Source organism: Protopterus annectens, chromosome 2.part0, assembly GCF_019279795.1.
Source record: "Protopterus annectens isolate FY-2018-M chromosome 2.part0, PAN1.0, whole genome shotgun sequence".
Taxonomy (NCBI): Eukaryota; Metazoa; Chordata; order Ceratodontiformes; family Protopteridae; genus Protopterus; species Protopterus annectens.
The window spans coordinates 1714962688-1714987284 of NC_056728.1; positions in this window are offsets into that span (position 1 = coordinate 1714962688).

The following is a 24597-nucleotide window of genomic DNA, read 5'->3' on the forward strand; positions in this document are numbered from 1 at the left end:
GAGGTGCATATGTACAGTACATCATTATTTACTGACATCATACCTGGTAACAAGCCAGTGAGATATCAGAGTGCTAGACATGTTATGTATAGTAGGCGTCATATTTGAGGACAAAACCTGGACATTCTGTTGTAGTGGGTACAGTAGTGAGGTCTGTGTACTTATGGTGATTGTTGACAGAGTGTGTATTGTGAATATGTTATTTGGCCTGTGTACAGATGTCATTGATCTTGGTCCTCTTCTATCTGATGTTGCATGCTGCTCCAGTTTATGGTACCCTATCAATGTACATGTTTGCATGTCCAGACTGACACATGTCCCATATCACAGTCAGGCATCAGACTACACTGTGTATTGGCCCAGTATATGTAGGGTTACTGTGTGAGTGGCTCGTATGAGGGTGGTGTTCTTCACACAGTACATATACTGTAATATTACTTAGGCTTACCATAATATGACTGTGTTCAGACTGGTTGTGGGTATGCACTTTCACACTGGTATCTGTTACTCCATGCTGTTACATGCCTGTAGTGCCTGCTATATTTGCAAGTACATGTGTATTCCCCCAGAGGAAACTTGGGTCAGTGTTGTGGCAGTCTGCCTGTAGTTTGCACGGTGCTTTGTCACATGCGTAGCAGTTCAGTGTATTTACCTAGTGTGATGTTATGTCCACATATTTGTTAGATGAGCTGTTGCCTGACCACCATAACTGTTGTGTATGTCTGAAAAAGCAGTGGGTGGTGTAAAGATGTATGTCACTAAGTAGTATGAAGTATGTGGGCTTTGGACCTCTGCTCCTCTGGTTAATATGTGTTAGGACAGACAGGAGTGTGTGAATGCATTGACTGTGTGAGCATATCTATTCCAGTATTTTTGTGATATCCCCATTTACATGGCTGTAAACATCCACTTTGTCAGGCTTGGTCCACACATCTTGCACTAAGGAGTTCTCTGTATACCTCTGCACTGACAAGATTGTGTCAGATTGTCCACGTTTATTGGTCATATCTCTGCTATATTCCACAGGATCATTACTGTGATTTGTGTGGTACTTCACTATGATGATCTTATGATGTCAGTCAGTAACTAATAGTGTACATGTCAGTATCAGAAGTGACTTCCCTCACAACATGTCTGTTAACAACCCCTGTTACTGTAGCAACATTCCACATTTATACTTGCAATACTTACATGACATCCCCTTGCACTAAGAGGTTGTGACTACTGGAGCTGAGGTATGACTCCAGTACAATGTTATGGGCATATGTTTTACATATATATATATATATATATATATATATATATATATATATATATATATATATATATATATACACACACACATACATATATATATATATATATATATATATATATATATATATATATATATATAAATCAATATACAGATATATATAAATATGTATATAAATATATATGTGTATGTACATGTATACATATATCTACATATGTATATATATATATATATATATATATATATATATATATATATATATATATATATATATATATATATATATATATATATATATATATATATCCATATCTTTGATATGTGTAGACATGACTGTTGTATATACCTTCCCAGATGTATCACACCATATTTATCTGATATGTGTATATTTAGATATAACAACATACTTGATTCAACACTAATATCACTAACAAGTACTACACAATTGTAGAAGTCAAAGCAGTTGTTCAATACTATTCAATATGTGTACTTGCAGATATACTGGAAAAAACAACCACCTTCACAGCTGTGATAGCTTAGTGGTTAACTGCTGTGACTATAGTGTACAGGGTCCTAGGTTAAAGACCTGCAAGGGCTGTTTATTTTGTTGCTAGGCAGAACAAGGACTGTTGGATACAGAGTGGTTAAGGCAGTTTTGAGCAGCTTTAAGTGGGTTTTCCCGATGTTAAGCGCTGCTAACATATGGTTAAACAAATACGAGCTTACACCATGTAGGATACTCTTACCAGTGCACAAATGTGCTTAGCATTTGCATTTAAGTAATGCTTACACCTGCTAAGCAGAGCTCAGCCCTGGTAACAGGACCTCACATTCCAGTCTGATGAAATAGCATGGTAATGACATCTTTAATAAGTGTATTCAATTCCATGTACATAACATGCTTCTATGTGCTGTCATCACAGTAGCAATGGGTGTGAGTTTACTGCCTGGGACATCTGAGTATATATGGCTAGTGCAACAATATTTTCCTTTTGTATGTGTTTCATACATGGGTAGTATCCCAGGTTATATGCAGTCACACTTGCATGTATTGTATCATTACGTTACTACTGTTAACAGTGCTTTCCCAAGTAAGAGTAAATTGCAGATTGTAGTACTGGAACCACCCACCCCTGCATGCAAAGTTGGACTCTGAGTACTGACTATTGTGTTCTTGGTGTGTGAGCTGTGTGTTATTAAGTACTTGCTACTGGATATTAATTGGATATGTGGATATTAACTGTAGACTACTATGTGTACAGGACATATTAATGAGGTCTGCTGTCATCTAGTAATGACATACCTATCAGTGTCAGACATGTATCTGTCAAAACATTAATCCTAATGCATAACCTGTTGGCTAGCTGATTTCTGTCTGTCCTCTGTACAGATATGCAGATGTCAGGTATCCATCTGGGCTGCTCACAGGCAGTCTATGCTTGACTGACACTGACATGTCAGCCCAGCTGTGTTATGAATGCCACAGCTAGGAAAGCCCACCCTGTATGCACCACATACCATGGATACCTCAACTAGACTACCACAGTCAACAGAACATGCTTGAGTACAGGTCTCCAACCCAGACACTGGCCATGTTATGTAATATATGTTGCATACATATCAATTGGAGCACCTCACTGGCCCTCTGCAAGAGACAACCAGATGATTGGATGTTGCATTTAACTGTTACCCTGAGGATCACTCACGTGGCATCAGTTGATAGATGGCCTACTGATAAATGTCAGGTGGCATGATACCACTGTACCCATATCCCCTACTCTTCTCAGCTCTCCATGGACAATGTCCTGGTACACACCCAGGAACACCTGCACTTAAGGACCCCAGTACTGACAAATGTGTCAGTGTGCATTGCTGAGAATAACAGTGTCTGTGTGTTTGTTAACCTGCAGTTGATAATACCCTGAGGACCTTCTCACATACTACAGCCCCTATTGCCATAGTTAGACATGGCTGCTGTTGTAATGAACATTAAATGTACCTTGTTACACTCTTTACCCTATGGACTACCTGGAGCTTGCAGTACCAGCACAACACTGTTGTACAAATGGCTAGATAGGCAGCAGTTACCCTCTGAATCCTGGCAAGTGTGTGTATGCGTTCAAGTGTGTATATTTGTAGGATACAGCATTCTGAGGCCACATTCTCCAAATACAATACACCTGGCCATATAGTATAAGGTATAGTGATGTTGTTGACATTAGGAGAGCCATGGCAAACCATCACCCTACTATCCCTGTGGCATGTGCAATAAATGCTTATCCCTGTAGTAACACTAATGAGATAGACAAGGGGTTGTATTGCAGTCCTGGTCAGTGTGTGTGATTGTGGGTATGTCAGAGTATTATCATGGGTTTCAGTGAGTAAAATATCCAATGTGGGGTATGGGTGCTGGGTATACTGTCTTTACACCATGGTACCCCCAGTACATGTCCCAAGGTCCACTGTATGAGGACCACTGTCAACATCAACCATACAGGTAACTGAGTACACTATCTGGCACAATGATGCATGTGCTGTGCGCAAATTATCTGTAACAGAATGGACTCACTGACAAGGTAGTTAGCACTGACAAACTCAGATCTCTCAGATGTGTCTATGACTGTTATGTGTTTGTGAATGTGTATATGACAGTATGGCATACTATATACTGTCTATTAACACCCAGTACATCCCCCATTACCATACTGTACTAGGCCTGGTGATGTTCCTCACTTAACAAGAGACTCGGGACACACCTCATCCTAAAAGCTGTGTGGTGTATGCAGTTAAGGCCAAACACATTAGTAGTAATAAGTACTTAGGTAGGGGTTCTACTCTCAGTGTTGCCAAGTAAGTGTGTGTGTATGTGAAGGGATCTACTTCAGTTTGCAGAATATACATGTCCCAGAAGGTCATCTGTCTGAGAACTGACAGGCAAATGCTAACATTTCAAAGGAATCATGTCATGGAAATTCATTCCATCAAAACTAGTAGTAGATGTGTAAATGCCCTCTTCCCTACTGAATAGCTGTACAGTGATACTGGTGTTGGTATATATAGTTGGCTGTCAATGTTGTGGACACAACCACCCTTATTGGGTTATTGTTGTGTGTATCCCCCTGCTTAGTCTGCTGTAATACTGTGGAGTGTATGTTAACAGGTTACGTAGTCATCACTCACACTATGTGCAGCTCTACACCACCCAGCACACTTATGTTTACCAAAGCCGGGATTGCACTACATTTGGGAAGGGGACATATACCCTGCCAGTACCATCATCGATGACATTAAAGTAGCAGACTGATTATTTACTGATGTGATGTTTTGGGTTCACTGCAAAATTAAGTACATCCATGTGTACAGTATTTTTTGTGTATTGCATCAACACCCAAGCTTGTGTGTGTGTGTGTGTGTGTGTGTGTGTGTGTGTGTGTGTGTGTGTGTGTGTGTGTGTGTGTGTGTGTGTGTGTGTGTGTGTGTGTGTGTGCATGTGCGTGTGTGTTTGTGTGTTATACACAAACATGTGGTGTGTGCCACCCAGTACACTTTCCATTGTCCGCTGTAGAAGGGCTGCTGACATCAGCCACCATATACTCACCTGTATACACCCCTCAGACCTATCAGCCATGTGCCACATGCAGTAACTCTTATACAGACCTGTTGCTTGTGTTCAGCTATACCCAGGATATGACACAGTCAATGTGTCACCACAGTGCCATATCCTTTGTAGGAAACAACAGCAAACCAACATCCTGCTAACACATATAGACACCTACAACACAAACTAAATACATTATGGAGACCACTATCAGTCAGTGTTAATAACAGCTATAATGCATCATGGCTGGACAGCTACACATCCTGACATGTAAGTATTAAACTTTCCTGCTGAAAACATGTTACACAGCATTACATCATTACATTGCTACACCTTAGTACATTCACCCTGTGCATCAGAACCATATTAGCCTATCCTTGCATCGATGGTATGGGTGACAGGGATGTGGCACAGGCATCATCATATGCAGAGAGTGTGTTGTGGGTTTGCCAGAGACCTAGGCTAAGCTGTTTGGTTGACATCATGTGTGTTAGGGGGGATTGTTATTAATTAGGCTGTGCAGATGTGATGTGTATAGGTATGGAGGTGCCATAGCTGTGTTGGTGATGTGTGTGTGTTTGTGTATGTATGCACACAGTTCAACCATGTGGCTGCCCTATACAGGGGTTTGTTGGACAGCTGCAGACCGTACATGGCAGGGTGTGCACTTCACCATCTACAACCATGGACAGGAGAACTGTGCCTGCCAGGGATTCCATGGGCACTACCAGGTACAAGGCCAGGTATGATACTCTTCCCTGATGATGACAAATGTCCGCTAGATCTGGGTCCCTGTTGGGAATGGCCAGGACCACATGCACGTGGCCTACTGTACTGACAAAAAAACAAAACTAGTGAAAACAAAAAAGAGAGCAGATTTGTAGAACTAAACTCCTTTATTGGTAAGCGCTTTCGTTGGCAAAAGGTAAGCCAACTTCTTCAGACCATCAAAAAACATACAAGATACAATCCCATGTGAAAAGGAATGGCCTTAATACACAGTGTTAGTCTAATCAAGCAATCAATTAATTAAGTAAAAAACAACAATAAAAAATCACAAGTAACCATTTGTTTGCTGAATCAGTAAACCTTAGACAAAAAACTTTCTCAAGCCTAGTTTATCTCAATATTAAAAATACCAAATCACCCAGCCTTGTGCTGGTAATATATTTACTTTAAAATTACTAAATTTTTAAAACCATGTATATTAAAATATCCTAAATTGATCTATTTATTCAAAAAGGCCTGTAATGCTTATCTAGCTAAGGCTTTTATTTTGAGTAAACATTTAATAGATATATATTCATTTAAACCCGGCATAATATAAGCCATGGTACGGATCTGCCATGCCAATTCTATTTCCTCGAGTTTAAGTTGCCATGGACCACCCCTGCTGTTACGGTCTACTTTTTGCAAGACAATAAAACTGAACTTATGGTCTGGGTGTTTTATTATATGCCTTGCTAGGGCATTTGTACTGATCTGCCTATCAATGCTATATCGATGCTCATATATCCTTTGCTTGAGCTTTCGTTCTGTTTTTCCAGTATAGTAACCTTCGCATTGGTTGCAGACGGCCCCATATACTAACCCTTGGGAATCACGTGTATGTCTACCCCAAATTTGATACATCTTATCTCTGATTATAACCTTATTAGTCACTTTAATATGTTTACATTGGGCACATCTTCCACATTTAAACATACCAGTTTGGTCTCTTAAAGCCTCAAATTTGGGGTAGACATACATGTGATTCCCAAGGGTTAGTTTATGGGGCCGTCTGCAACCAATGCGAAGGTTACTATATTGGAAAAACACCCACTCCATCCTGCCTGTACTCTCTTTTTCACCTCTCTTTCACACTCACCATTACTCTGAACTGTTGATCCCAAGTACTTAAACTCATCCACCTTCGCCACCTCTATTCCCTGCATCCTCACCATTCCTCTACCCTCCCTCTCATTCACACACATATATTCTGTCTTAGTCCTGCTGACCTTCATTCCTCTTTTCTCTAGAGCATATCTCCACCTCTCCAGGGTCTCCCCTACCTGTTCCCTACTCTCACTACAGATCACAATGTCATCTGCAAACATCATAGTCCACAGAGAATGCAACACTAAAAATGCCATACAATACCAGAGTAAACACTATCAGTCCAGGATTTCAATCTTTATTGGCAGGCACAGTTTTCTTATCTGACAGACCTGTGGAGGCAATGTTTGTTAACACTACCTGAATGTTTCCACACATATTCCCAGATTCCAAGTTAATATTATGCACATTCCTCTCAATCTGTTAATGCACACACTCTGGTCATAGCTTAACAATATGGGGGTAGAAATGGGACATATTTTAAATACTGCACTCATAAACTTTTGGTGAGTTGCTAGAGTGACAGGTTTGTTTTCATATACATTTTTTGAAGGTTTTGGGGTCTGAAAATCAGATGTATGTCATTATTTGCTGCCTAAAATTCTGAGATCATCCCACTGATTTGCCAGGAGGACAGGGTAACAGGCAGAAAATATGAGCCAATTATCTGGACACTCTGAACAAATCTGTACAGTTGAGAGGTATGATTATGCATACAGCTTACTACCACTCCCAGGATTCAAACCATGGCTGTGTCTGCTAAAAATACAACAATTTAAGTCACAGTAGAGTGTGCTATTTGGATATTGCTGTCTATCTCTTTACTGTTTTCTAAGTTTCTCTCAGTTGTACAATCTGACCTTGTAATTACAACAGTCTTATACAGACATTCCTAGACATTTTTATTATGTAGCACAGTGTGGGTAACAGTGGGTAATACAACATTACTATTCAGAGAATGCAACACTAAAAATGCCATACGATACCAGAGTAAACACAACCAGTCCAGGATTTAGAGCTTTATTGCCAGGCAGTTACAGTTTTGCTTAAATACGACCTATATGGGACTATAACTGTCATATTGTCTGGTTTATTCAGTACAATCCATACACAAAACAGTTTTTATAATGGTAGCTGACTTTCTACTACTTTTATATTTATTTGGTATGACTACTACAAGCAGGATTGTTACTCACCAGCCTCGCGCCACAGCCTTTGCTGCCTACACGCATAGGCTTCCTGATTCACAGCATGCTCAGCTGCAGCTGTAAGAGAAACAGAGAAATATTTAGCTATACCTATCCATCATATACACAGGCTGGACATTATTAAACAGTTACTGATATGAGTACTTACACACTGCTGGGACATTACCCCTCTGCCTTGATTCTTGGATCCACTGATTCAAGAGTTCCCTCTTCCTCTGTTTCAAGTTGGCAGAGTGGTGCCTGACCTGCTCACCAGTCCGAGGGATACCAGTGGCACTGGTGAGGTCATGGATGAGATGGTCCCAGGCTTCCACTTTATATTGTGAGCCTTAGTACTGGCCCTGCAGTAGTCTCTCATCCTGTTTTTTTACCAGGAGTCCTACCATGGCCTTGGACTCCTGGATGCCCCCGCGTTGCACCCGGAAGCGCAATCCCTCTCCGACTCCAGCCATGCTGCCTACAGTGGGAAGCTGCAACCAGTTATGAGCTGTATTCCCACCTGTGGGGTTTAAATACGGCTGATTTCCCACCCTTTGCCATGATTGGATGGTTTTGAATATGCTGAGCTAAGCTAAGCTACGGGCAAACCTGCTTAGCTAAGGTTGGCATTGTTTAAAGGGGCAAGTTCAGCACTGCTTACCAATGGGAAAATCCATTTAGCTGGGCTACTAATTGCTTAGCAGTCATATTTACACAATGCTTATACCTGGTAAGCAGAGATGTGCAATGCTTAGCATTGCTTATTTTTCATTTTATAAACTATCTGCTGTATGGCATAGATTCATCATTCATTACATATTATAAATTTGTTTACTGTCCCTGACATCCCCCAGTGTGCTTTCATTACATTTATTCATGCGTGACTATACTGTATGGGGCACTTGTGTTTATATGGGGATTTCACAACTTTATTACACTGACACCTCACATCTGGACCTAATGCAGTTCTCCGGTTAACAAATATATGTTATTTAGTAGGTAATACAAAAAAAAATGGTTTATGTACTGCTGTCACATTTAAAATGTGAAGTGGTTACAGTGGTGATCGAACTGGGAATGGCTACTCGCAAAGCACATGCTCTAACTACTACACTATTGCAATACTGCTTATGTTGTATGTCTCTTGCTATTTAACTTCTTGTGCTGTTTAAGCTGGATTAAGCAAAGCTAAACAATGGGCACACCCACACAACCCCGCTTAAACTTTCTCGAATTTATTTTAAAAAAAAAAGTTTTGTTGTATTATTTTATCTATACCCTTCAGAATTTCCCTGCTAATGCTAAACTTGTTATTTTATCAGCTTTCTGCTTCATGATGGCCATACCTCTCAACCTCTTGGAGCAAAAACTCTGGACAAACCCTAAAATGATGAGGGGACAAATAGAGGAACAGATTTTAAATATTGCTCTTACAAACTTAGACAGTTGATGATAGGTCTTGCATTAGCATGGACTTCCTGAAGGATGTGGAGTCTTTTAAACTCACATGTTTGTCATTTTATTTAATGACTTCAATCCTCAACTGTTTCCCAGAAAAGTACAGATTTTCAGAGGAACACACCAAAAATATAAGACAAAACTGTGGACATTCTGTGAAAATCTGTACAGTTGAGAGGTATGTAATCCTGATGTGTTGGGGGTGTTATGAGCGTTCTCGCTCATTTTAATTGCCGAAAGGCAATTCTGGAGTGCAGGGGCATGTGTATCGTGAGAGCTCTGCTTTCAAACACACAGCCTGCACTCGTACACAGCTCCATGTTAGTTTAACAGCACAGGCAGCACGCCTTCATGAATATGCAAGGTGTGGTGCCATGCTGTACAGTAGCAGTCCCTGCTGTGCAGGAATAACTTATTCCTACACAGCTGCTTGCTGAATCTCAGGGACAGTTTTTATTGCTGCTATGATTTTTAATGAAAATGCAGCCCTCACTATAAAAAACATAAATATTGATGAAATTCTGCGCTATTTTTATAGCCGCACCATAACAGGTATAATTGTTGATTTAATTCAGCTCTGTTTATCTGATCACCTGCTGCACTGTAGCAGTTGCATTTTTCTTTTCCTGGTAATAGTAATTGTCTGACCTTTATTTTTTTTAATGAAACATTTTGTCTATTAAACTAAATGTTCCTACGTATATGTAAATACATGTGAATGGGCCTCTGTTTTTGCAATGCAAACCATATAATTGTGCTCAATTGCAGTTTCATTATTACTGTGTTTCCATTGGAATTGATGTATGCTTGACATATATGAGGTATGTACAACTATGAACAATATTTTTGTTCATGGTCCACTATGCATGACGCTGATTTACAAGCCGTCTCTTACTCTCACCCCTGCCATTTCATTCCTTGTTTGCACCCCAATACAACACTGGCAGTGCTCCATAGTCTAATAGTTGTCATTGACAAAAATTTGCTTAGACAATTCCTTATTGGAGCTAAACATGGTTTCCTGCATATTAACTTACTGCTATGGGCACACAACCGAGAGTAGCTTCCTCTCGTACCTACCTCATGAAGTGGCAAAGTATTCAAATATTTACATAAGGCTTAATTATCACCTATAACAGATGCTAACTACTGGGCATTACAAGAAGTTGCTTAAAATACCTGTTCTAGTTCACAAGAAAATTGTCCAGCTGAAATCATAACTATTTTATCTTTTAAAATATGTACATTTAAGTTTAAATGCACAGCAAATTACCAGGCACCATCATCTCAGTTCTTATTACATGCTTTAACAGTCTATTTTTATCACTTGAGGGATATAAGAAAGCTGTGACTAATATGACAGTCATTTTGATAAAATACTACTCGCTTAAACCCACATTATCACTGTTTCCAGCTAATTTGGTATAATCAGTGGTAATTTATGCAAAAAGGGCCTTGTTCTGCTTGTTATATCCACTCCACTGCAGTGTGCACACAATGTTTTGTGTTACACAGACACTGTGACTTTTGCAGTAAGGGAAAATCACAATCAGATCTATCATACACATATATTATGAAATTACGTCAATAAACTTTGTCTGACGTTCAGGCATTTTTCTTTCATTACCATCAGTTAAATGTTCTTACATGGTTTACAACCACATTTAAAACAATTACTACTAAATGGTATCTCAGTAACAATTCTAAAACATTAACTCCATATAAATATTTCTTCACAGCTTTTTCCATTTGGTGGGTATAAAAGACAGAAGAGAACTTTTGTTTTGCTTCTTTTTTCATTCTTACAGAACCACATTGTGTGGTAACCAGCCAAAGCAATGCTGTTAAATACAATGCAGTTAAAAATTGCTTCAAAATGTGAAAAGTCTGGCAGATCAGGTTCCAACAAGCACAAAATCCAGAGCATGATGATGTAAAACTGAAGTTTTTAATGTAGAAAAAATATAAAAGATGTAAGCGCTTTTGTTTAAAACAGTGTAAACTTCTTCAGACATTCAGAAGAACGTTTAGAAGTTTACACTGTTATAAACGAAAGCGCTTACATCTTTTATATTTTTTCTACATTAAAAACTTCAGTTTTACATCATCGTGCTTTGGATTTTGTGCTTGTTGGAACCTGATCTGCCAGACTTTTCACATTTTGTGGTTTGCTTTTGCCTTTTGGTTCTAAAAATTGCTTCAGATCTCCTTTTTTCTGGTTCACTACTGATGGGAGCAAATTCTTTGTAGTTCATGGATTGCCCCAATTATGCTCTGAAAAGGGGGAAAGACAGTCTTGCTAAGCACCATTCTGAAGCCAGAAAGGTGAATTCCAAGCTTTTGTTAAGCGCCCTTCAGTGCTGTCAAGCTCTAGTCTCATACTAGAGTATTGAGTAGTCAGAGACAACAACAGAAGAGCAGCAGGAAACAAACATTTCGTTTGGTTTTTTTTTTTCATCTGCTCAGCATGTGGCGGTAATAAGTGTGTTACAGCTATCAAGGATGCACAAGACTTTAGTACTCTTACACTTTTCTTTAACCATGGCAATTTGTGGAAGCAGATCAAACCCCACATAATGCAAAATATTCTGATCAAGTCTCCCTCTGATCATAACCCAGGTTATTAGATGTTCTTGACGTGGATATCAAAATTCACTACTTGGGTATATTTCTTGATACCCTGTCTCAAACATAATATCCTAGTTATGACCGGAGACTCCATCACAAGCCTCTGTTTATAGGCCCTACTAACTTCAGTTCAGAAAGGTAATTGATTGTTTTAAACTATGCTTGGGATGTAATGTGCCCAGTTCTGTGTGAGTCCTGGCTGTTGTGAAGGAAAATAACTTCCTATATAATGCTATCTCCTCTCTTACAATACCTTAAATTACTGCAAACTGTAGACCAACGTAATATCAAGGCTAGCGGTTTTGCCTTACTGGCAATCAGCCACGGACTCAAAGAGAAATCATCACACATTTGAATGCTTGATTATTTCTCAGATTACTAATCTTACAGTAGTACACTTCATATCTAAAGTGTAAGAATGATTCTGTCTAGGTAACATTTTATATACAAAGCAGAATTATGACATACTAACACTTTGTTTTATTGTTCAGTACTTAGGCTCATAACATGCTTGGGGCCCTTGATTAGTAAAACATTTCTGCAGTATTATTATTAACAAACACTGCCATTATGAATTCATAGTTTTCTTTATGATACTTAACCTTTTTCTCCTTTAGCAACTGCTTATACTATTCATGCCCTTGTTTTAGTACATTAGTATTCTTTCGTTTTTAATTAAGCTTTTCCTTATATTATACATATTTTTATTATACAAATAGCTGTACCTGCTGAGAACTTCCAGCCAGTACAAGTATATGAGAGGTCACACAGATAATTGCCACTATTTTCAAGACACCAACATTTTTATTTAACTAGTGTGCTGTTTTTTTTTGTTTTGGTTTTTTTTTTTGTTTTTTTTTTTGTTTTGTTTTTTTAAGAAATAGAGTCCATACTTAAGTTACATATCTGATAAATGACGATGGTATTCTTTAATTTGTAGACAAAAGAACTTGAATGAGATTACACTCTGAAACAGGGGAAAAGAAAGACTTGTTAAGCACCTTTCTGACATCAGAAAAGTGATTTCCAGGTTTTCTGAGCTTTTGTCAAGCATCCCTTTACCACTGTTAAGTTCGAGTCTTATTTTTGGCATAAATAGAGACAGTGGTGATCACAGCAGCCGGAAGCCATTAAACATTAATCTGCACTCTTTTTCTAGCAATTTTAACAATTTTTTTGAAATTGTTCACACACGTCTTCTTTCAGCTCATGTTATTTTCATTCATCAAAGTAAATCACTTTTTCTCTCCAACATATGTTTTACTACTGCTCGTGACTGACTGCACTCCTACTATGTCTCCAAACTTTGAAACTCCCTACCATTGCACTTTTAAGCAAAGTGAAAAACTAAACGTTTTAAAAAAATCAGCTTAAACAATACCTAAATAATTCCTGGTTATGCTCATACTCAACCCCAATATCTAATATCTTAACTGTAAGCACCAAAACTACTGCTTTCTCTTTCACTGTGTCCTAATGATATCATATGCAGTTTTCTGCCTATTAACCTTCATTCTGTTTCAAAATACAAGTCTCTCATACATCAGTCTTCACTCTTGAAAGTTCTAATCAACTCTGTATTGTATCCAGTACCATACTCCTAGGTGATCTAAACTATTTGACTATAGACAATGAAACCAACACTATCACAGAGATTCCTGGGCTTTGTCAATATAAATGCCCTGGAACAATTAGTCAGAGTACCCACCAGGGGGAATAACATCTTAGATATTGTACTTAGTAATATAGGTGCATATTCCACCATCCCTTGTGTATCTTCATCACTTTTTAGATTTGACCATAAAGAAGTCACCTTTAAAATAAAATTGAAACCAGCAATCCCCAAGTTACCTATAGAAATTTCTTTAAGACAAACTATCTACTCCTTAGTGATACATTGGTAAGCTTTAAAAAAAACACAGTTAATACCACTCACTATGCAGAAATGTACACCACCACACTATACCAGCATGGAAACAGCTGCACAGATTCAGCTGTACCACGTAGGAACAAGTGCAGGGCAAACTCCAGAAACAAACCACATAATATCAATGAGTTTTATAATAAAAGGAAAAGAATTTGGACTAAAAGTAAGAAGAGTAACTTCTAGAATGTTAGAGCTCTTGTCACTGAAATAAACAAACTACTCAGGAGCTTAATAAAATCCACCAAAGGCAAGTTTGAGGCTAAAATACCTACCCAGCCAAAGACAGTCACAATGCATGTTTTTAGTTATGTTTGTAATCTCAAAAGCATAATGCAGCAATGCACTGAGCTGATTGTGAATGATGTTACCTACACTGAAGCTGAAGATATACCAAACCTACTGGGCCAATAAATCTAGATCTAACTTTACCCCATTCTTCCCTCTGTCTGTCCCTCTAGATATACCTGAAACTGGCTTGCCTCCTGCTATTACACAAGATCAAGTCTTAAAGGTGCTAACAAAAGCTAAAAATGCTGCATTAATGGGTCCTGCCAATATCCCTGAATGCATCTTATGTAACACAAATCACAATTTAGTGCAGGACTGTCCCCTGTACTAGTAATGCACAGAGGCAGCTTCTAAATGTTTATCTCATGCATGTGCCCCAAGTTATCTATGGTATGATCCCAGTCATTCTTACTATGGTAACACATAATTATAGACCATGAGAAGGGTAAGGCTAATCTCTAACCAAATGGGACAGGTTAATGCAAGCACAACAAGGGAAACTGGCTAAGCTTAAAATGGCCCTCAAGAGCAGCTAGCATAGTTCTGATGAAGTCCGTTTTTGCGAAAGACAAAAGTACTCAACTTATGGCATTCAGTTTGCTCATGAACAAATTGTTTAAACTCACATTGGGCTCAGTTTCTGTTGTGAAGACCTAATCTGTGCATCTTTGTTTGTGGTTATAAGCTTAAAATGGCCCTCAGGGACAGCTAGCCTTATACTTACCTATGAACCTATGAGCTACTATACTGCTCTCTCATTTAACTATATTTATCTTCAGTACTGTCTTTCTTTCAATCTCAGCTTGATATTTGGCATCAAATCAAAGTACCCAGTTTTACTTCTCACAAATATATCGTACTGTATTGTAATGTAACTTATGTGTATCCAATGTGTGTCAATATAGAATCATTACAATACTCCAGGATTTGAATTATGTTCATATACTTTATTGAAAGTTTGTGCTTAATATTGCGTCTCTGTGCTACAATGGTTAATCCTATGTGTTTTTCTCTTTGTTTTAATGTATAATTATTATACAAATTACTGTATAATTTTTGTGCCTTTCTCCCAAGTCCATCACTGAAAAGTGTTTTTTTTGCCCAGTCAGACCTTTTCAGTCAATACATGTAAATAAATAAATAAATAAACAAATAAATACAAAAGCAAGGTTCCTAATACATGTAGTTGATGTGGTAATGATCTTTCACTGAGGAATACGTACTGCGTACCATACTTGAACTCTACAGTGTGACATCTACAGTGGAGAAAGCTTCTTATCAAACGACCAATTGGTTATTGGGTTTATTCATGGAGAATTTTTATCAAATGAGTCAGGATGGAACGTGGTGGCACAAAATAAAAGAATGAGCGTGTACGTAAACACACACACACACACACACACACACACACACACACACACACACACACACACACACACACACACAAAAATCTTTACTCTGTAGTATGTAGTGTCACATGTGTCTATTAGAAGACCGAAAGTTTAAAATCGTGAATGCACTAAAGAGCAAAAATGCCAGACCTCGAAGTGCTTTTTTGAGATTGCAGTACAGTGAAGATCAGAATATTTGCCCTTTCCTCACTGTAGTGTGATCTTGGAGTTGGAATATATATTTAGCGGGAAGTGTGGGGGGGGGTACGGCCCCCACAATAATGATTTTGAGGTCCGGTATTTTGGCTCTTTAGAGCGTTCACGATTTTAAACTTTTGGTCTTCTAATATAGCCCCGTGTCACATACTGACCCAACGTAGACACATGGTTCACTCCCCAGTTTATTTGCAGTTCTTAAAGAAGTAGTGCATCACATACCTAGTGTACTGTATCCTTCTTTATTAGTAAGGAAGATGCTGTTTATATATTAAATATATATAATATATAATGTATATATATAATATTTTAATATATAGAACATAAGTCTATATATTAAAAAAGTATTTACAATTACATATTGCATTGGTGTAACTAACTCCATAGCTGTATTAGTGAATCATGGGACTAATACACAGTGGTGAAACCACTGAATTAAAACTTTTTCATAGCTATGCACAGTCTTTAAACTATCTGGCTTCTTTATTAGTTTACCATAGTGATCAAAGTAATGAATGTCCTGGGGCTTATCAACAATACATTCATTGAGTCCAATACCAATCTTGTTAACAGAGGTATATTGTGACAGTCCAGCTGAAGGTTTAACTGTAACTGCAGGATATGACCCAGTTGCTGAACTCATTGCTGCAGATGAGAACTTCACTTATCTCTGACAGTTCTTTGATAATGATTAATGTGTGTGTGTGTGTGTGTGTGTGTGTGTGTGTGTGTGTGTGTGTGTGTGTGTGTGTGTGTGTGTGTGTGCGTCTGTCTGTCTGTATGTCTTTCTGTCTCTGGGTGTATGGTCATGTTTTCTCCTCTTCCTTCAAGTTCTATCCTGACATGTTTGCTAACAAGCTTTTTCTACTGAAGATCTGACACCTCAGACATTCAGCAAGCTGATTGGTGTGGAAATTTGTTTTAGCAACTTTATCAAATGTCCCCTATTTTTCTATACAGTTGCATATCACCACCTTGTAACACACACAATTTTAGTTGTAAAAGTTGAACTACCACAATGGCTTGCATTTGTAATTTCTGAGCAAAGTTTTGCTCTAGATTACTTCTTATTCTTTCTCCTAACTTTAATGCTAAAGACTGCATGCTTCTCTGTCATAGAATATCACTCTGCTTCATTTGTTTCCTTTGTACAAACCCTGCTGCTGGTATATGTCTCCCAATTACTAGCAGAAATAATGGTATAGGAAGCTTTGTTTTCAGCCTTCTCTCCATCAGCAACTAAGATGCAGAAAGTCCCACAGCCTGTAATTGCATATTTCTATATTCTGATAATAATAAGACTACAAGATGCCTCCTTAATAGCATGAAACACAACATATCAGGATATCTAGAATCAGTATTTAACCCTGATCTGATGACATGGTTTGTTACTTCTGCACAAGGGCGGGACATTTATAGACCTGGATTACTACAGACCTACAAGTCTGACTAGTCGCATATGCAAAGCTATGGAAATAATTATCATAGAAATGATAAACAATGACCTCCAGACACTGAACCCACTGGTTTCATCAGAGGCAGGTCATGCCTATTCAACCTGGTAGACTTCTTCAAGAAGGTCACCAAAAATGGATAAAGGCAGAAAGATGCATACTGCCTACCTTGACCTGGACAAACATTCAACACAATACCCCACTTGGGGATTGTAGACAAACTCATGAAATTAGGTATAAACCCCTATATCACCCACTGGATAGCCAGATGGTTCAAAGATAGGACTAAGGAATTTAGGATAAGGGAGTCTACCCCCACAAAAAGGCCAGCCACTAGTGGAATCCCTCAAGGCTCTGTGCTGGGGCTGCTCCTTTTTTGACATCTACCTCTTTGAAGTCAAGGCCAACATCAAAGTCTTCAGGCTGATCAAGTCTGCTGACAACTGCAAACTAGGTGCAGTCATAGAATCCCCAAAGATGCAAAAACCTTCCATTAAAGCCTGACACAGACTAAATATTGGTGTCAGAGCCATGGTCTAAAACTTAATGTCAAAAAATGCATAATATTATCCTTTGAAAAGAGCGTTACCCCTGGAAACTACTACATTAATAATATACCCTAAGAGTAGGCCCAGTGGCCAGGGCTATGGGATCATATGTAGACAGTAACCTGGACTTTGACCATCATGTGACTATGGTATTAAGGAAATCATTCTATGTTGTACAACTTTTAATTAAGTGTATGGCATCTAGGTATAAGGATGTCATTGTTCCGCTGTACTTGGCCTTCATCTGACCAATCACTGAGTGCAATACCACCTTCAGTTAGTGCCTGATCAGTGATATGCAACAAATGGCATGTCCACAGAGGTTCCTGACAAAAAAAATACAGGGTTTAAACATGTCCTTTATGGAGCACCTCAAAGACCTATCCCTATAGGTTCATAGGTTGGTACTAGGCTATTGACCCTAGGGCCTATACAAGCATTGCCATAACAATTTCCTGGCTATTTCTTCCCACAGTATTTACTTCCCTGGACCCCTGTCTAGCAGGGGTCACCTACAGGTGCTAAAAGGCAGTCTATGCCTGGCCTACAAAGCATCCTCTGATCTCACTCTGATGGACCTGTTGCAAATCCACAAAACAAATATTATCAGAATTACCCATTCTAGGGACCTAAATCTCATCTGCAGCATAAACAGAATATGCTGGAGGGACAAGTATATATTTCACATTCTACATCTTCTCCGGAACAGGCTTCCAAGCCATGTGAATCAGAGTTCTTTCCTAATGCAATTCAAGCATAACTTGGACCAATGGATGGGGAACTGAAAATTTATCCCTGGTCTGGAACTTATGCCTCTGATTAGAGAGTGGCAGCTTGTAAATGGTTGACCACCCATGACTAAGTGTGTTTATACCCCTTAAAATATCCCTAGTGTATCAAATCTTGTTAGATACATTTTGGAAGCATGGCTAGGCATAAAAACCCCCCTGGGATTCTTAGCCTAGTAACCACCTGAGAACAGCAGCCTGTAATGGTGTATTTCTATAGTCTAGTAATAACAAATAGCAGTCTAAGTGTCATACTAGTTAGAGATATCTCATTTTTTCAATATCTTTTATTCTTTGAATTGTATGCTAAACTTGTCCATTTGATTGCAGATAACGTGGATGTGATGTGATATTCTCCATCTCGCAATCTTTGACAAATGATACAAACATTTTACAAGTAAACTGCACACTGTTAATGGAGATGACCTGTTCTGGTATACCTTATCTTACAAAAATCAGTTTGAGTATATCAATCACACATTTGCTACAATGTCCTTAGGCTACATTATTTTTACATATTTAGTAGTAAACACAGAGTATAAAGTTCAGATTAACATTGACAGTCTTGGAATTTCATGTGGAATTGGCTCTTCCTTCAGGTTTTCATTCCTGTGCACACTACTAATTCTACAAATGCGCCCTGTTTACTCTAGTTGCATCATTACCTTAGGTCCATACATCGTATCTCTGCCCTTCTGTTTACATTTTTCATACCCAGAGTTACACTCGTCTAATTCCATTAGTATATGTGTTCTCAGCTAAGTGGAAATGATATTCCTATCACCATTGAATAAAAGACCTTTTATTCAGGAGACTTCATCTCGGAACATGAACTGTGGTTTGATAAATGAATTAATTTGCTTCACACTGCCTTTCCATCTTATCATTATGATTTCACATAACAGCTGTACCTCTGTCTCATTTCAAGTATCATTGTCTAATTTTTGAAGTCTCTCAGCAGCAAGTGGTATTTGAATCATAACCCATACCACATCTAACTAATTAGAGTATCTGCAATATGCAACAGTTTCACTGGTTTGTATCATACCTCTTAACTGTCCACATTTTTGCCTCATATTTTTGTTCTGGTCCTCATTTTTCTTTTCTTTTTTTTTTTTTTGTTTGGTTTTCTGACAAATCATTGGGATTAAAGTCAGAAAATAATGACAGATATTTGAGTTTCAGACTTCAAACCCTTCAGAAAATGTATGCAAATGCAACACCTGTTATCCTATCAACTTTCTAATTTTATAAGAGCTTCTTCTTCTTTCGGCTTTTTCCCGGTTAGAGGTCGCCACAGTGGATCACCTGTCCATTCATGATTGGCAGTGGAGTTTTTTCGGTGTCGAGTTGCCAGCCCGGTGCCCAACCTTCCACAGAAGCACATATGCATGCACTCACACCTAGGGCCAATTTAGAGTGTCCAATCCACCTACAGCATATCTTTGGGATGTGGGAGGAAACCAGAGCACCCAGAGGAAACCCACGCAACCACAGGGAGGACATGCAGACTCCACACAGAAGGCAACCCAGCCGAGAATCGAACCAGAGAACCTCTTGCTGTGAGGCAGCAACACTAACCGCTGCACCACCACAGCCACCCTTCTAATTTTATAAGTGCAATATTTAAAAATTGCCTCTATTTTTGTCCCATTGATCCCCACACCCCCCATTATTTATAGTTTTGTCCAGATTTCTTGTGCAAAGTTAGTATAGTTTGTATTTCACTTCCAAGTCATATTTCTAAAAAGTTAATAAGCATCATGTGTTAACTACTTGCTACCATTTGAAAGGATTTATTTAAAATAGTCTGAAAAATTGTATGGTAGGCCTATTACTTTGATAGTTTTCCTGTAAGTGTAGTCATAAAACTTATATAATCCAAGAGGAATAAGCCGATGAACCAGCGAAGCTATAATACACCTCTTTATTGTCAACTCAGCAATACGTAACGATCCAAAACACACAAAAAAACAAAAAAACAAAAAAACAAATACAAATCCAATAGAACGATTGAAACGATTAAGCACTTTCATCCACTGTATCGTGGACTTCCTCAGAATCAGATACAATAATTGAATGATTAATTTTATAACCTTTTTGGCACCAAAAAGGTTATAAAATGAATCATTCAATTATTGTATCTGATTCTGAGGAAGTCCACGATACAGTGGATGAAAGCACTTAATCGTTTCAATCGTTCTATTGGATTTGTATTTTTTTTTGTGTGTTTTGGATCGTTACGTATTGCTGAGTTGACAATAAAGAGGTGTATTATAGCTTCGCTGGTTCATCGGGTTATTCTTCTTGGATTATATATTTTTGCTTGGTTTGTAAGGATTACTCCTTGCTCTTAGTCATAAAACTTCTGACATCCAAATGCTGTAGCAAGCATTTTCTTTTTTGCTTGAGCTTATCTGGTTTGTGTATTTGTGAATGCTCTTGGTATACAGACAACACATCTGACCTCTGGCAGTAGCACTGCATCCAAGTTTAATTTAATCACAATTATAATAGCAGAGATTTTTAGCATTGGTGCAGTATTTTTATGCTTCATTAACAATTTAGCTAGATCCTCTAACTAGCATTATACTGAAGCATGCTTTAGAAGCATCCTCAGATGCACTGTTATCTTTGACAAAGGTGGTATAAACTTGGACAGGTATTGCACCATCCCCAAGAATCTCATTAAGTGATGGTTTATCAGTAGGAGTCTGCATATTTACTTTGGCATGCATCTTGTTAGTATATGGTTGTAAACCATTTGCATTAAGCAAATGACCTGGGTACTTCAAGGATGTAACATCAATCTGAAACTTGGCCTTGTTTAGCTTCATACCTTCTGACCTTAATCTGCCCACCAGTTTGATTAAGCTACTTTAAATTATTGCCCTGTTCACTCCAGCCTGGAACATCATCAGTATTCATGATGCCTTCCATTGTCTCAGTTATCAGTAATAGTAATCTAACTTTCATTCCATCAAGCCTGTTAGCTGCAGCACACTGAAATACTTCTAGTGCTGTCAAAATCCAGAAAAGTAGACAACATTCTGTATCTACATACAATTATATTAAACACATACAGCTTTGAGCTCGTCATCCAGTATAATATGTAAAAAACACTGATTTGCATCCATTGCTGAAAAGAACTTGACAGCTGACATAGTAGCAGAGAGCAATGTTCTCGCTTGATCCTTTTACTGAGATCCTGCAGATTGATATGGATCCAGAATAAATCTTCTTTAACTACGTGCTGTTAGCATAGTCAATAGGTTCTACTACTTACATTTATGCTTCATTTCTGTCTACAGTAATGGGTAGTTTACATAATGCATGAATCATTGGCACTACTTCTGGCTAAAACTTAGATAATACTCTGTCTTCAAGCATCCTTGATCCTCAAATAGATCAACACATCTCCCTAGAACATGACTGATTAACTTCACTTTTGCTGGAGCACTCTACATTATAAGCCTTTTTACCTTCAGTGAGGTATACAGATGCATTTTTACAGCTTTATCTCAAAGTAAGGCATTTATCTGAATAATCCTGAAAACAATTTGTTTTACTTGAAAGTAATGATTTACAAATATTAGCCATTTCTTGCCCTGGATTTTCCTTAGGACTACTCAGACCTATGGAAAAGCTGTCAGTCAGAAATATCAAGCTGTTCTCTTACACACGCTCACAGCACTGCAGCCACAGGAGCTATTTGTACTTCTCAAGTAACAACGCACATTGCACATTTAACTGTAGAAAACATTCTAGCACGCTGACTTACATAACTGCTAATAGATTCTAGATGAACAGCCTGTACACTTTTAATTATGCTTATAGTCACATAGGCATGTTTATCCAGTATGTTTTAAATGATTTGTGTTTGCAAAGCTATAGCTATAGCTATAGCCTGAGTCTCTAGCTTGTACGAACTTGTATGATGTTTAGTTTATGATTTAAAGACAACATTTTTAGTGGAGAATCAGATATTATATTATATTACATTCAGAACTAATATTTTATTTAAACACCACATTTTTGCTATTTGTTTAGTTTTTCAGTCAAGAACTCCAAGAAATTTCTATTGTAATCATCCATAACTTTACTGCCAATCTACCACACAAACCACTTCTGAATTGTGTGACTCTGCATTTAGCTTGAACAGTACTCATAAAATGCACACCTTCTGTACTCAGAAGCATTTCTTGCTGTAGCTTCTCATTTAATTCCACAGCATTACATTTTGTTGATATGTCTTCTTACATTTTTTGAATGTATTTCAGCAAAAGCACCTCTGCACATTCAACTAGTTTGTTTTAGCTTCACATTGTGTTTTATTTTACCTAAAGCCTCAGCATTTCTGGTGTGTGTGTGCGTGTGTGTGTGTGTGGGGGGGGGGGGGTTCTAGATAGTACTTTGTTACCAGGTGTAATCTTAATTACCAGTCAGCAGGTATGCTGTATTTTTGCATGTTTTTATTTATTTATTTATTTATTTATTTATTTATTTATTTATGTGTTTATTTATTTATTTGTTTGTTTGTTTATTTATTTATTTAATTTATTTCAATTCTACACTTTGTTTTTATTTTTTCATATCCAGCCTCAAACATGCAATCTTCCAACTCCTCTGTTACAGTTTATAACTGCACACATAGTCAATCACCAAAATACATATTTCTATGGCTTTTATTTCACAGTCCACCTGTTACATACTCACATTTTCTGCCACATATTATCTCTAATTAGTGTCAAATACACACTTGCCAATTCTTTCTCATCAATTTCCTTTTTTTGCTTATACAATCTACAACTTATTTCATAGTGCCAACATTTCTATCACATTCCTACCATGAATTCCATAACCTCTACCTAAGACTCTGTAAACCCTTTTCTGATTTTTTTATTACGTATTTTTTGGTTTACATTACACATAGTCAGGGGTCTTCAGTTTTTAACTTCATCTCTCTTGTATTTTTCCATATAAATGTTACCAATCCTTGAAAAATATCTGGTTCTATAATCCATTATTTACACATTCATTAAGAAACTTCAAAAAACTAACCTTTTTCTTTGCTCTGTGTCATATCCTAGACCATAATATCCAGGTACACTATTTACCTTACCTTCTTCGTTTACCTTTTCTATTTCTCCCACATTTGTTTCTTGTTGTAGCACCTTTAAACCTACATTACTTATTTCCTTTCACTTCATACAAATGTGACCCCCTACTTGCTGTTTCTGTAAACGTCTTTTTAATATAGGTTAAAACACTTTAGAGTTCAACTTCATTGTCCCCATACAAAGTTATTATAACCTGCCTCAGTTTCCCACGTAACACTATTGTACAAGTAATTTCTGTTATCCAAAAAACAAGGACATTGCTTCTTTTTTTTATGCTGTACAGCATAATGCTGTGTTTACAACAAGTCCTAAACTTTTAACTTATTCAAATAAAAAAAAAAATGCTTTCTTTTATTAAATGTATTGGGCTGGATTCCATAAAGTTTGCAGAATATGATGCATTACACCAATATCAGTGCTAAAGTTGTAGATAATGTAATAAGTAAATTTGCCACAGTGAACTCCGAATACCTAGGCACACAAAGAAGAATCTCCGTAGTAATGGCACACTAAACATTACCTGCAAGTAATCCATAAGTAATGAAAAATCGCTGTCAAAGCATGATGTACAGTAACAAAGTTAATGAAAGAGTGTCACAATTTAAGTATCCTGACAGTCTTAAATACATATCTATAACAGAAGCTCTCCAATAAGCTTAAGGACAACTATAGAATATAATTAACTCTGTTATTATAAAAAATGCTAACTATCCCAATGTAAGCTGCATGGCATTCATAATACATATCTTCAGCAATCTCTCCAGTAATGTTAGAGACAACTACAGATATCTCTGTAAGTCATTTACTAACAGAATATGCTTGCTTGCACTTATGGATTCCAATTGAATCTGTAAAATTTCAAAT